Source organism: Mustela lutreola, chromosome 5 (genome assembly GCF_030435805.1).
Source record: "Mustela lutreola isolate mMusLut2 chromosome 5, mMusLut2.pri, whole genome shotgun sequence".
NCBI lineage: Eukaryota > Metazoa > Chordata > Mammalia > Carnivora > Mustelidae > Mustela > Mustela lutreola.
This window is the reverse complement of record NC_081294.1, coordinates 164,219,676-164,233,518: the sequence shown is the minus strand read 5'-3', so window position 1 is coordinate 164,233,518 and position 13,843 is coordinate 164,219,676. Positions and strand designations below refer to the sequence as shown.

Here is a 13,843-nt window from a genome sequence, read left to right as displayed (position 1 = left end):
TTTTCTTTTTCCTCTCATTTGGATGGGGAAACTTGATTGCTCAGAAGCATTCCAGGGTGCAACTTGACTGCACCACAGTCGATACATCCAGCTACACCCGCTCAACCATCTCTCACCAAAATGACTAGGAGGAGGAATTCGGAGGAGGAATTCCCAACAGAAGAAAAATAGAGGATGGACTTTCTGCAACAGAGCTAACGGCTATCAACATAGACAATATGTCGGAAAGAGAATTCAGGTTAACAATTATCCAAGCAATAGCTAGGTTGGAGAAAGCCATGGGTGACCAAACGGAATTGATTAGGGTCGAACTGAAAACGACCAGAGATCATGTTTTCAATATTAGGGAAGAGCTGAAAGCTACCAGGGATGAGCTTCACAATGCACTCAATGAGTTCCAATCTAACCTAAATTCTCACAATGCTAGAGTAACTGAGACAGAAGATAGAATTAGTGATCTGGAGGACAAACAGATAGAGTGACAGGATCAGTAGGAAGCCTGGAAAAGAAAAGTTTAGAAACCACGAAAACATAATGAGGGAAATAAATGATGCCATAAAACGTCCCAATGTCACAATTATTGGAATTCCTGAAGGGGAGGAGAAAGAAAGAAGTCTACAAGATGTAGTGAAACAAGATAGTCATGAAAATTTTCTGAATCTCGTGAATTGGAACAAGCGTTCATGTACTAGAGGCCGAAAGCTTTTCCCCCATAATTACAGATTCTTGAAAGTCCTTGAGACACCTAATAGTAAGAATTAAGAATGATAATTGTAGGAAGAACCTCTTGAAAGCCGCTAGGACATGGAAGATCCTTACAAACAGAGGAAAGCCCATCAGAATAACATCAGACCTGTCCATAGAGACCCGGCAAGCCAGAAAGGGCTGGCAAGATATATTCAGGGCCCTGAATGAGAAGAACATGGAGCCAAGAATACTTTATCCAGCAAGACTGACATTCAAAATGGATGGAGAGATAAAGTGTTTCCAGGACTGGCAAGGCTTAAGACTATGCAACCACCAAGCCGATACTGCAGGAAATATTAACGGGGATTATTTAAAGGAGGAATGAGCCCAAGAATAGCACTGAACAGAAATATAGAGACAATCTAAAGAAAGAAAGACTTCAAAGGTAGCACGATGTCAATAAAAACGTATCTATCAATAATCACCCTCAATGTGCATGGCCTAATTATGCCCATTAAATGGAACAGGGTTGCATACTGGATAAAACGACAGGACCCATCCTTATGTTGTCTACTAGAGACCCATTTGGAACCTAAAGATACACCCAGACTGAAAGTGAAGGGATGGAGAAGCATCTTTCATGCCAATGGGCCTCAATAGAAGGCAGGGGTAGTGATTCTCATATCAGACAAATTAGATTTTAAACTAAAGACTGTAGTCAGAGATAAAGAATGACACTACATCATCCTTAAAGGGAATATCCACAAAGATAATCTAACAATCATAAATATCTAGGCACCCAATATGGGAGCAGCCAATTACATAAGAAAACTGTTAATCAAGATAAAGAGTCATATTGATATGAATACACTAATTGTTGGAGATCTTAACACGCCTCTCTCAGAAATATACAAATCATTGAGCAGAAAATAAATAAAGAAACAAGAGCATTGAATGACACATTGGAACAGATGGACCTCAGAGAAATATACAGAAGATTCCACCCAAAAAACATCAGAATACTCATTCTTCTCAAGTGCACATGGATCATTTTCCAGAATAGACCACACACTGGGTCACAAATCAGGACTCAACCGATACCAAAAGACTGAGATTATTCCCTGCACAGTCTCAGAACACAATGCTTTGAAACTGGAGCTCAAATCACAAGGAAAAGTTCAGAAGGAACTCAAACACCTGGAAGCTAAAGAACAACTTTATTAACAATGCTTGGATCAACCAAGAGATCAAAGAAGAACTGAAACAATTCATGGAAACCAATTACAATGAAGATACTTCAGTCCAAAACCTATGAGATACAGCAAGTTGGTCTTAAGGGGGAAATATATAGCCGTCCAAGCCTCCCTCAAAAAAAATTGAAAAATCCAGAACACAACAGTTGTCTCTACACCTTAAACAACTGAAGAATCAACAACAAATCAAACCAACTCCACACATAAGAAGGGAAATCATCAAGATTAGAGCTGAGATCGATGAGGTAGAAACCTGAGATACAGTAGAAAGTATCAATGACCAGAAGCTAGTTTTTTGAAAGAATCAGTAAGATCCATAAAACATTGGCCACACTAATCCAAAAGAGAAGAGAGAAAGCCCAAATTCATAAAATTATGAATGAAAAGGTAGAGATCACAATGAACACCAAGGAAGTAGAAACAATCATCAGAAGTTATTATCAACAGTTATATGCCAATAAGCTAAGCAACTTAGATGAATTGGATGCAATCCTGGAAAACTATAAATTCCTAAAATTGAACGGGGAAGAAATTGACAACCTGAATAGACCAATATCTAGGAACGAGATTGAAGCAGTGATCAAAAATCTCCCAAAAAAAAATCCCACGACCTGACGGATTCCCTGTGGAATTCTACCAAATTTTCAAAATAGAAATAACACCGATTCTCCTGGAGCTGTTTCAAAAAATTGAAGCAGAAGGAAAACTCCCTGACTCTTACTATGAAGCCAGCATTACCCTGATACCCAAACCAGGCAAAGACCCTAACAAAAAGGAGAATTTTAGACCAATAACACTCATGAATATGGTTGCTAAGATTCTCAACAAGATCCTTGCAAACAGGAACCAACAGCACATTAAAAAGATTATCCACCATGACCAGTTGGGATTCATGCTTGGGCCACAAGGATGGTTCAACATTCGCAAACCAGTCAATGTGATAGAACAAATTAATAAAAGAAGAGAGAAGAACAACATGTTCCTCTCCAATGATACAGAAAAAGCATTTGACAAAACCCAGCATCCATTCCTGATTAAAACGCTTCAAAATATAGAGATAGAGGGAACATTCCTGAACTTCATCAAATCTATCTATGAAAGACCCACAGCAAATCATCCTCAATGGGAAAAAGCTTGCAGCCTTCCTGTTGAGATCAGGAACATGACAAGGATGCCCACTCTCACCACGCTCGTTCAACATAGTATTAGAAGTCATAGCATCAACAATCAGACAAAAAGAAAGAAAAAGTATCCAAATTGGCAATGAAGAAGTCAAACTCGCTCACTTCGCAGATAACATGATTCTTTATATGGAAAACCCAAATGACTCCATCCCTAAACTACTGGAACTCATACAACAATTCAGCAACGTGGCAGGATACAAAGTCAATGTGCAGAAATCAGTGGCTTTCTTACACTAAAAATGAAAATACAGAAAGGGAAATTAGAGATTCGATTCCATTTACTATAGCAGCAAGAACCATAAGATACCTGGGAATAAACCTAACCAAAAAGTAAAGGATCTGTAACTGAGCAACTACAGAACACTCATGAAAGAAATTGACGAAGACACTAAAAGATGCAAGACAATTCCATGTTCTTGGATTGGAAGAATAAACATTATTAAAATGTCTATACTGCCTAGAGCAATTTATACTTTTAATGCTATTCTGATAAAAATTCCACTGGTATTCTTCAAAGTGTTGGAGCAAATAATCCAAAACTTTGCATGGAATCAGAAGAGAATCCAATTGCTAAGGAAAATTTGAAAAACAAAAATAAAAGGGGGGTCATCACGTTACCTGATGTCAAGCTTTACTACAAAACTGTGATCACCAAGACAGCATGTTACTAGCATAAAAACAGACACATAGACCTGTGGAACAGAGTAGAGAGCCCAGAAATGGACCCTTAACTCTATGGTTAATTAATCTTTGACAAAACAGGAAAAATATATACTGGAAAATAGACAGTCTCTTCAAGAAATGGTGCTGGGAAAACTGGACAGCTAAATGTAGAAGAATGAAACTCGACCATTATCTTACACCATACACAAAGATAAACTCAAAATGGATAAAAGACTTCAATGTGAGACAGGAATCCATCAGAATCCTAGGGGAGAACATGGGCAGTAATCTCTTTGATATCAGCCACAGCAATTTCTATCAAGATATGTATCCAAAGGCAAAGGAAACAAAAGCGAAAATAAACTTTTGGGGACGTCATCAAAATCAAAAGATTCTGCACAGCAAAGGAAAGAGTCAAGAAAACTAGGAGGCAACCCACGGAATAGGAGAAGATATTTGCAAATGACAGTACAGACAAAAGGTTGATATCCAGGATCTATAATGAACTCCTCAAACTCAACACACACAAAAAAGACAATCATATCAAAAAATTGGCAGACTATATGAACAGACACTTCTCCAATGAAAACATAGAAATGGTTATCAGACACATGAAAAAAGGTTAATCTTCCCTAGCCCTCAGGAAGATTCAAATTAAAATCACATTGAAATATCACCTTATACCAGTTAGAGTGCCCAAAATTAACAAGACAGGAAACAACATGTGTTGGAGGGGATGTGGAGAAAGGGGAACCTTCTTACACTGTTGGTGGGAATGGAAGTTGGTGCATCCTCTTTGAAGAACAGTGTGGAGATTCCTCAAGAAATTAGAAATAGAACTTCCCTATGACCCTGCTATTGCACTCCTGGGTGTTTACCCCAAAGATACAGATGTCATGAAAAGAAGGGCCATCTCTACCCCAATGTTTATAGCAGCAATGGCCATAGTCGCCAAACTGTGGAAAGAACCAAGATGCCCTTCAACAGATGAATGGAAAAGGAAGATGTGGTCCATATACACTATGGAGTATTATGCCTCCATCAAAAAGGATGAATACCCAACTTTTGTAGCAACATGGACGGGAATGGAAGAGATTATGCTGAGTGAAATAAGTCAAGCAGAGAGAATCTATTATCATATGCTTTCACTTATTTGTGGAGTATAACAAATAGCATGGTGGACATGGGGTGTTAGGATAAGGGAGTTGGGGGAAATTGGAAGGGAAGGTGAATCATGAGAGACTATGGACTCTAAAAAACAATCTGAGGGATTTTAAGTGGTGGGGGATGGGAGTTTGGGGTACCAGGTGGGGGATATTATAGAGGGCATGGATTGCATGGAGCACTGGGTGTGGTACAAAAATAATGAATACTCTTACGTTGAAAATAAATAAAAATAAATTTAAAAAAATATATTTGTTTCCATAGGCAAAGGAAACAAAAGCCAAAACGAACTTTTGGGACTTCATCAAGAACAAAAGCTTCTCCTCAGCTAAGTAAACAGTCAAAAAAACAAAGCGGAAACCCACAGAATGGTAGAAGATATTTGCAAAAGACAGTACAGCAAAAGGTTGATATACAGGATCTATAAAGAACTCCTGAAACTCAACACACAGAACAGACAATCATTTTTAAACATGTGCAGAGTATATGAACAGATGCTTCTCCAATGAATACATACAAATGGTTCTCAGACACATGAAAAAATGTTGACCATCACTAGCCATCAGGGAGATTCAAATTGAAACCACATTGAGATACCTCCTTACATCAGATATAATGGCCAATATTAACAAGACATGAAACAACATATGTTGGAGGGGATGTGGAGAAATGGGAGCCCTCTTACATTGTTGGTGGGAATGCAACTTGGCGCATTCTCTTTGAAGAACAGTGTGGAGATTCCTCAGGAAATTAAATATAGAACTTCCTTATGACCCTGCAATTGCTCTAATGGGTATTTACCCAAAGATAGAGATGTAGTGAAAAGAAGGGCCATCTTAACCCCAATGTTTATAGCAGCAATGGCCACAGTCGCCAAACTATGGAAAGAAGCAAAATGTCCTTCAATGGACGAATGGATAAGGAAAATGTGGTTCATATACACTATGGAGTATTATGCCTCCATCAGAAAGGATGAATACCCAACTATTGTAGCAACATGGACGGGACTCGAAGAGATTTTGCTGAGTGAAATAAGTCAAGCAGAGAGAGTCAATTATCATATGGTTTCACTTATTTGTGAAGCATAACAAATATCATGGGGACAAGGGGTGTTAGAGAGGAGAAGGGAGTTGGGGTAAATTGGAAGGGGAGGTGAATCATGAGAGACTATGGACTCTGAAAAACAATCTGAGGGTTTTGAAGTGGTGGGGGGTGGGAGGTTGGGGTAGCAGGTGGCGGGTATTATATAGGACACAGATTGCATGGAGCACTGGGTGTGGTGAAAAAATAATGAATACTGTTATGCTGAAAATAAATAATAAATAAATTTTTAAAAAAGTATATGACAAGAGGAAGAAAATATATATATATATATATATATACACACATATATTGGGCACCGAGCATGGTGTAGAATTATATATATATATATATATATATATATATATATATATATATAGATATATATATAGTCAAAAAGAACCCCAAGTTTATGATTTATATACTATCCAGAGAAACACAAAAACACAGAAACACTGGTAGAAGAATAAGTTGGGAGAGTGGTTATAAATTATCAGTGTGAACAAGGAAGGTTGTTTTGATTCTTCATGGATGTATCTTGATATCTTTGTTAAAGGACTCAAATTTCCTAATATAAAGGAGAGTTCTCCTACCCCTAGAAAATGTTTACACTAATCAGGAATATACCTGCCATGCTGGCGCAAGTGTATTCAGGTCCTCTGGCTTCCTGCCCTGCCTAGATGACAGGAAGGGGGACTTCAGCTAGTGCAATCATTTACAGTTCCTGTTGTGCGGATTGAACTGGTTAACCTCCCTCAGGTACTGGGGAAATCTCTCTTCTCCTCGAGCACTTCCTCTGCTCAGGTTTGGACACTGGACAGATCTAGTTGGCTGGACCAGTGAGAAACGTTGTGTGGAGTAATGAGTTTGCTCCTGGATATCTGCAGTAGACCTATCCTGCCACACAATATGGTTTTCCCCATGGGAAGAAGTACACAGGTGGACATATAAGGGTGTTCCCTGATCTGAAACAAAAGATAAATGTCCACCCCAAGCCTGTCTGGTGTACTGAGGTTCATTAGGGACCCCTGGAAATCCACACCTAACCCCTGACCTGTACCTGGACTGACTGGACCTTTCTCAGAAGGGCACACATTACTTGAGGGGGCAACAAGATGGGCAGCAAAGGCATAGGGGGCTTTGTGCACCATGAAGAAAGAAAAAGAAGGAAGGGATGATGACTCCTTTCCTTCCAACCCCTTGCCCTAAGGGCCCGCTGCTAGGTCTATGTGCAAATCTCTTCACCAGCAGTGCCTGGCAATCCCTGGCATCAGCTGTGGATGCTCACTCCAGTCCACTTTCAACTCCTCAGTCAGGTTGTCCTGTTCACACTAGCCAAGACCCTCCATTCCATAGGTGTAACTTTTCGGGTCCTGGTTTGTGTAGTTCAGAGGCCCATTCAAGGGAGGTACTCGCCCTGTTCCCTGCTGGAGGGTCTCAAGGTACCTGGGTGGTGGATTCTCAGGAGCCTCCCTGGATGAACCAGGGCTTATGTTCCTGTAGCACCTGCTCCTCTCCTCCAGCACCAGATCTCATGCTCAGCTGGGTCCCATTGTGTTCCATCCCAACAGGGATGGTGGTCTTGCTTGTTGGAGGGAGGTGGCTGTAGCTTTATTTCTAAGTGCATCTCTCTCTTTGTCCCATGGGAAGGAATTCCAGGAGTCTTGGCTGCTTCCTGCCAGACTCTTCCCCACTCCCTCAGTGCTGCCCCAGCAAAGGGGCCACTTTCCAACTGTTCTTTTCTCTGTGAAATTCTCTCTGTCCTGCTTCTCCTTCTGGTTCTGTGACCTCCCCTGTGGTGCCATTTTCTGGTTCTTGACTTTGTTTCTTGTACATTATTGGCAACCAGTTCAAGATAAAGAAAAATAATATAAAATACATACATACAATATGTGCTAACTCTCCCAGTGGAAAGAAACAGTATCTACTGACCTGCTCTACTTGTTAGAGACTGAGCAGGAAGCAGGCGCTACTGAGCTTCTGCCCTCGTGGAAATCCCAATCTTCCTGGGTCAAGCCATACTTTCACAAAGCTTTGTTCCCACGTTACAGACACACTTATTAAGTACTTAGTTTGATTTATAATTAAAAATAGCTGGTAATAGATGATAATGCTTTGTGAATTTTTCATTATTTTAATTTCTTGGAGGTGTCTTATGCATAAATTCAGTTCTGCAAATAACACTTGAAAGGTATAAAATATCAAGTTTTTGCTTCCAGCATGAAATTCAATGATTAATTATTATTAGCAATTGTCATTTCCAAAATGATCTTTTGGTTTGCTGTTGACTAACATAAACCAGGAAAGGAATCCGTTTTATCAGGTTAGACTGTTTCTTTGATAAAAGCTTATTTTGATGCTGCTACTGGAGTAATAGAAAACACTCTCTTAAAGCAGATTTTCACCTTGCAGACATGATCATAGAAACCCATAAAACCAACACACACACAATCTTTTCAGATGCTCCAATCAGTATTGGAGTATTGGAGTATTATGGACCAAAGAGAAAAAGAAAGGGAAGGAAGAGCTGTCCCCACAGTGAGATATTGAAACATGTCTAAGGAATAGGTGTGCATTGTTTCATCTCCATTTCACATGTTTATTCCCAAGTTTTTACAGCCTTATGGTGTGTTTCTGTGACAGGAACAACTTCAGGGGACCCCTTGACATACCTTTTCCTTGAAGGTATGAAACTTGAGTGGTATCCAGTGGGTGGATGAGAACTCCCCTCCCTGTACTTCCCTGAGCACAGAGAGCATTTCTGGTGAAGGACAAGTGCCTCAGTTACTGCCCTGTCATGCTATTCCTGCCCACTGGTGCTGCTTTTGAAAGACAATCTCTGGATTCTAAACTTCAAGGTGTTCCCAGTGCAGAAAAAATGAAGTGCATTTCTGTTTCACCAGGTCCCTTTAAAAAATTATCATTAATAGGAATCTAACTCAGATAATTCTGTATGGAAGCCAAATAGAGAAATTTATATAACCATGTCACCACCACCTTTTTTTTTTTTAATATATTGGGCTTCCATCTATGAAACATGAACACAGTTTTCCTGCACTAGGTTTAAAAAAAGGAGGAAATGTACCCAATAAAACAGGTGACCTGGCTGGGGAACTTCATCCTGGATTACTTAAATGGAGATCTGTGAGTTCCTAGTGCTGAACACAATGCTGGCATCTCTTTTAAGTGGCACAGTTTTTTCAATTATATATGAGAATTAAACATCTTTATTCTTTTTACTCCTTATTATACTTTTTAATTTTTAGGGCGGTAAGTGGAGGGGCAGAGTGAGAGGCAATGAGAACCTTAAGCAGGTTCCACACCATGCTTGGTGCCCTATATTGGGGTTATATCTGACAAGACCTGAAATGAAATCAAGTGTTAGGTGCTTAACCCACTGAGTCGCCCAGGGAATCCAATCACTGGTAGATTTATTTTTTTAAATGTTGGAAATGCTCTGTACTAAATCCATTTTATGTAATTGGCTGCATATTACAATGACCTAGCCACATTGGTGAGTATTACAAGGTGACAAGTGGTACATTATGAACAATGTGCTATAGAACACAGATAGTTACTAGGTATTTTCTATTTATAATTCTACTAAATCTGATAAGCTCTGAGCAGCAAAGTTGATGTTGTTCAGACCAAAAAAGGGTGGTTATTATTATGCTATGAACTTCTGGTGGTATGAAGAACACAGAAGTGCGCCTTTATGAAAGTCCTCAAAATTTCACAGAACCTCCATGGTTCTGTAACATTTCTGTCTACTGTAGGTGGAAATGCAATCTCACAAAACCCTAGCTATGATAGGGATTTGCTTTAATCCAGGAACAGTCCTCTTTTAAGTGTGCTAAATTAATCTCCTTCTATATGATTCAGTGTTTTCTATTTTATGCTTATATGTGATACATATATGTATGTATGTGTTATTTTATGTATATATTTATGTATATATAATATATATGTATATACACTTTTCCAAGGATAATTATGTTACATTGCTTTATTAATTGATCAGTAGTACAATTGGTCATTGATGCAGAATATTTTTTAAACTCCTGTTTCCAGGAATAAACACTGAGAACCATTTGCAGCAATTAAATGCAAAGTGAATTCCATTAAAAACTTCAGTGTTATAAAAGGGAATTATTTTAAAAGCATTCCATGCTTTACTGGCATAAAAACAGATTCACAGACTAGTGTAACAGAGTAGAGAGCCCAGATATGGACCCTCAACTCTATGGGCAAATAATCTTAGACAAAGCAGGAAAAGATATACAGTGGAAAAAAGACATTCTCTTCAATAAATGGTGCTGGACAGCTATATGTAGAATAATGAATCTTGACCATTCTCTTACACCGTACACAAAGATAAACTCAAAATGGATAAAAGACCTCAACGTGAGACAGGAATCCATCAGAATCTTAGAGGAGAATATAGGCAGTAATTTCTTCGATATCAGCCACAGCAACTTCTTTCAAGATATGTCTCCAAAGGCAAAGTAAACAAAAGCGAAGATGAACTTTTGGGACTTCATCAAAATCAAAAGCTTCTGCACAGCCAAGGAAACAGTAAAAAAAAAAAAAAAAAAAGGCAACGCACGGAATGGGAGAAGATATTAGAAAATGTCAGTACAGACAAAAGGTTGATATCCAGGATCTATAATGAGCTCCTCAAACTCAACATACACAAAACAGACAATCATATCAAAAAGTGGGCAGAAGATATGAGCAGACACTTCTCCAATGAAGACATACAAATGGCTATCAGACACATGAAAAAATGTTCATCATGACTAGCTCTCAGGACGATTCAAATTAAAACCACATTGAGATATCACCTTACACCAGATAAAATGGCCAAAATTAACAAGACAGGAAACAACATGTGTTGGAGGGGATGTGGAGAAAGGGGAACACTCTTACATTGTTGGTGGGAATGCAAGTTGGTGCAGCCTCGCAGCCTCTTTGGAGAACAGTGTGGAGATTCCTCAAGAAATTAAAAATAGAACTTCCCTATGACCCTGCCATTGCACTCCTTGGTATTTACCCCAAAGATACAGATGTAGTGAAAAGAAGGGCCATCTGTACCCCAATGTTTATAGCAGCAATGGCCACAGTCGCCAAACTGTGGAAAGAACCAAGATGCCCTTCAACAGACGAATGGATAAGGAAGATGTGGTCCATATACACTATGGAGTATTATGCCTCCATCAGAATGGATGAATACCTAACTTTTGTAGCAACATGAACAGGACTGGAAGAGATTATGCTGAGTGAAATCAATCAAGCAGAGAGAGTCAATTATCATATGGTTTCAATTATTTGTGGAGCATAACAAATAGCAAGGGGAGTTAGAGAGGAGAAGGGTTTTAGGGGAAATTGGAAGTGGAGGTAAACCATGAGAGATTATGGATTCTAAAATCAATCTGAGGGGTTTGATTTGGTGGCTGGGTGGGAGGTTGGGGTACCAGGTGGTGGGTATCATAGAGGACACGGATTGCATGGAGCTCTGGGTGTGGTGAAAAAATAATGAATACTGTTATGCCAAAAATAAATACAAAATAAATTTAAAAAAAGCATTCCATTTTTTTAATTTTATATATAATTTTTTATTTTTTATAAACATATATTTTTATCCCCAGGGGTACAGGTCTGTGAATCACCAGGTTTACACACTTCACAGCACTCACCAAAGCACATACCCTCCCCAATGTCCATAATCCCACCTCTTTCTCCCAAACCCCCTCCCCCCAGCAACCCTCAGTTTGTTTTGTGAGATTAAGATTCACTTATGGTTTGGGGGGCTTAAGTGGATACGAGACGAATAAATGAAAGAATAAATGAAAGCATTCCATTTTTGCTACACAAATTGTCCGTTGTAGATACAGCGCTATCATTGGTCACCGCTTAAGATTTTATTTTAATTCCAGTTAGATAATATATAGAACAATATTAGTTGTAGGTTTATAGTATGGTGATTCATCACTTCCGTACAACATCTGGTACTCATTACATGTGTATTCCTTAATCCCTGTTCCCAATTTAACCCATCCCAATGATCCTCCCTTAAGTGACTTTCTGCTCTTTCCTTACAGTTACAGATATGTTTATTGGTTTGCCTTTCTCTCTTTTTTCCTGCTTTGCCCTTTCTTTCCTGAATACATGTATGAGTGAAAACTTAATGATGTCTTTCTCTGACTTATTTTGCTTGGTGTAGTACTCTGTAGCTTCATTCGTGTCACTGCAAATCATAAGAATTAATTCTGTTTTTATGGCCTAGTAATATTATATTATATACTTACATATCTGATATCTAATATGTATTACATATATATATGTATACATATCTATAGATATAACATATGTTATCGATCTATGGATTATATCTATATATCTATAGAAACATACACATGTATAGATATAATTTATATATAGATCTATACATATATACACATACATATAGATTTATGAAATGGTATATATAACATATGTTATTTAGTCATTCATTTGTCCATGGACAACTGGAATCCTTCCATATTTGGCTACTGTGGTCTAATTTACTGTATTGCTTAGGTTCCCAAACTATTGAGAATATCTGTGGCTTTTAGACTTCAGCCCCACATTTAGTAAATTATTTGAAACAATAAAAGAAATAAAAACGAAAAATTACCAAAAAATAGAGTTATTGGTAACATATACTTATTTTGTCAGATATTTATTATTTATTTTCTGGATTAATGAAATATTCATCTTAAATCCTGGAATGGCATTATTCTTAAAGAGTGTACAAGGTAAAATTAATGGACTGCAAAGCAACAGGGCTAGTGAGAACTTTGTTACATTTTTACAGAGCAGATTCTCTGAATTATTCTTCTCAGGGTCCCCATCACCTTGTTTCTCAGGCTAAAAATGATCCAGTTGAACACTAGGGTCAGGATGGTGTAGAAGACAGCAAGGACCTTATCCTCTGTGGGAGATTGGAAGGATCTAGCGCATAAGTAAGTGTGAATAAAAGGTGCAGAGTAGAAAGTCATCACAGTGAGATGGGTGCTGCAGGTCAAGGAAACACAAGGAAGAGGGTCATGCTTACAAAAAATGTGTACTCATAGACCCAAGTGTCCATGCAGGCCAGAGTCAACATGGCTGGGACATCATAAAATAAATTGTTGATGGCTCTGGATATATAAAAAGGGAAACAGAAATCATATTCAGTGTGGGCACAGGAGTTGGTTGAAGCCATCATCTAATATCCTCTTATGATCACAACACACTCTTTTGATCATAAAAGTAGCAGAGTGAAGAGGAAAGCAAATCGATGCATAGGCCACAGAGGTCAATAGTAATCATTCTGCATCAAATAAATCAATGAAGAAGAAACTCTGAATTGCACACCCAATGAAATAAATACACTTATTTCCAGACTGATAATCAGAAACCATCTTAGAAACAATATTGGAGATGTAGTTCAGGTCCATGAGGGACATGACTAAGTAGAAAATACATTTTATTTCCTACTTAGTCATGTGTGTGTGAATGGGTGTTCAGGAGGATTAGGATGATCAGGAACAAGTTAACAAACAGAGCCATTAGGAAAATAAGAAAACTGAGAGTGAAGAAATACAGGCCAATACTTAATGGTGGGAATAACCCCAATAAGAAGAATCAGTTGTTGTTTGGTTAATATTTTCCAAGGGGACAATAACTTAATTTTCCATAAATAGAGATACATATTAAGTACAGAAAAATAATATCTCATTAATTTATTATTTTAGTTTCACTGTAATTTATTCAGGACACATTGCAGCT

General features: G+C 38.3%; 1 pseudogene; it reads right to left on the bottom strand.

Annotated features, from left to right (window-relative positions):
- Window positions 1-12,873: 12,873 nt before the first annotated feature.
- Window positions 12,874-13,521, bottom strand: LOC131831261 (olfactory receptor 2L5-like; annotated as a pseudogene).
- Between the last annotated feature and the right edge of the window lie 322 nt (window positions 13,522-13,843).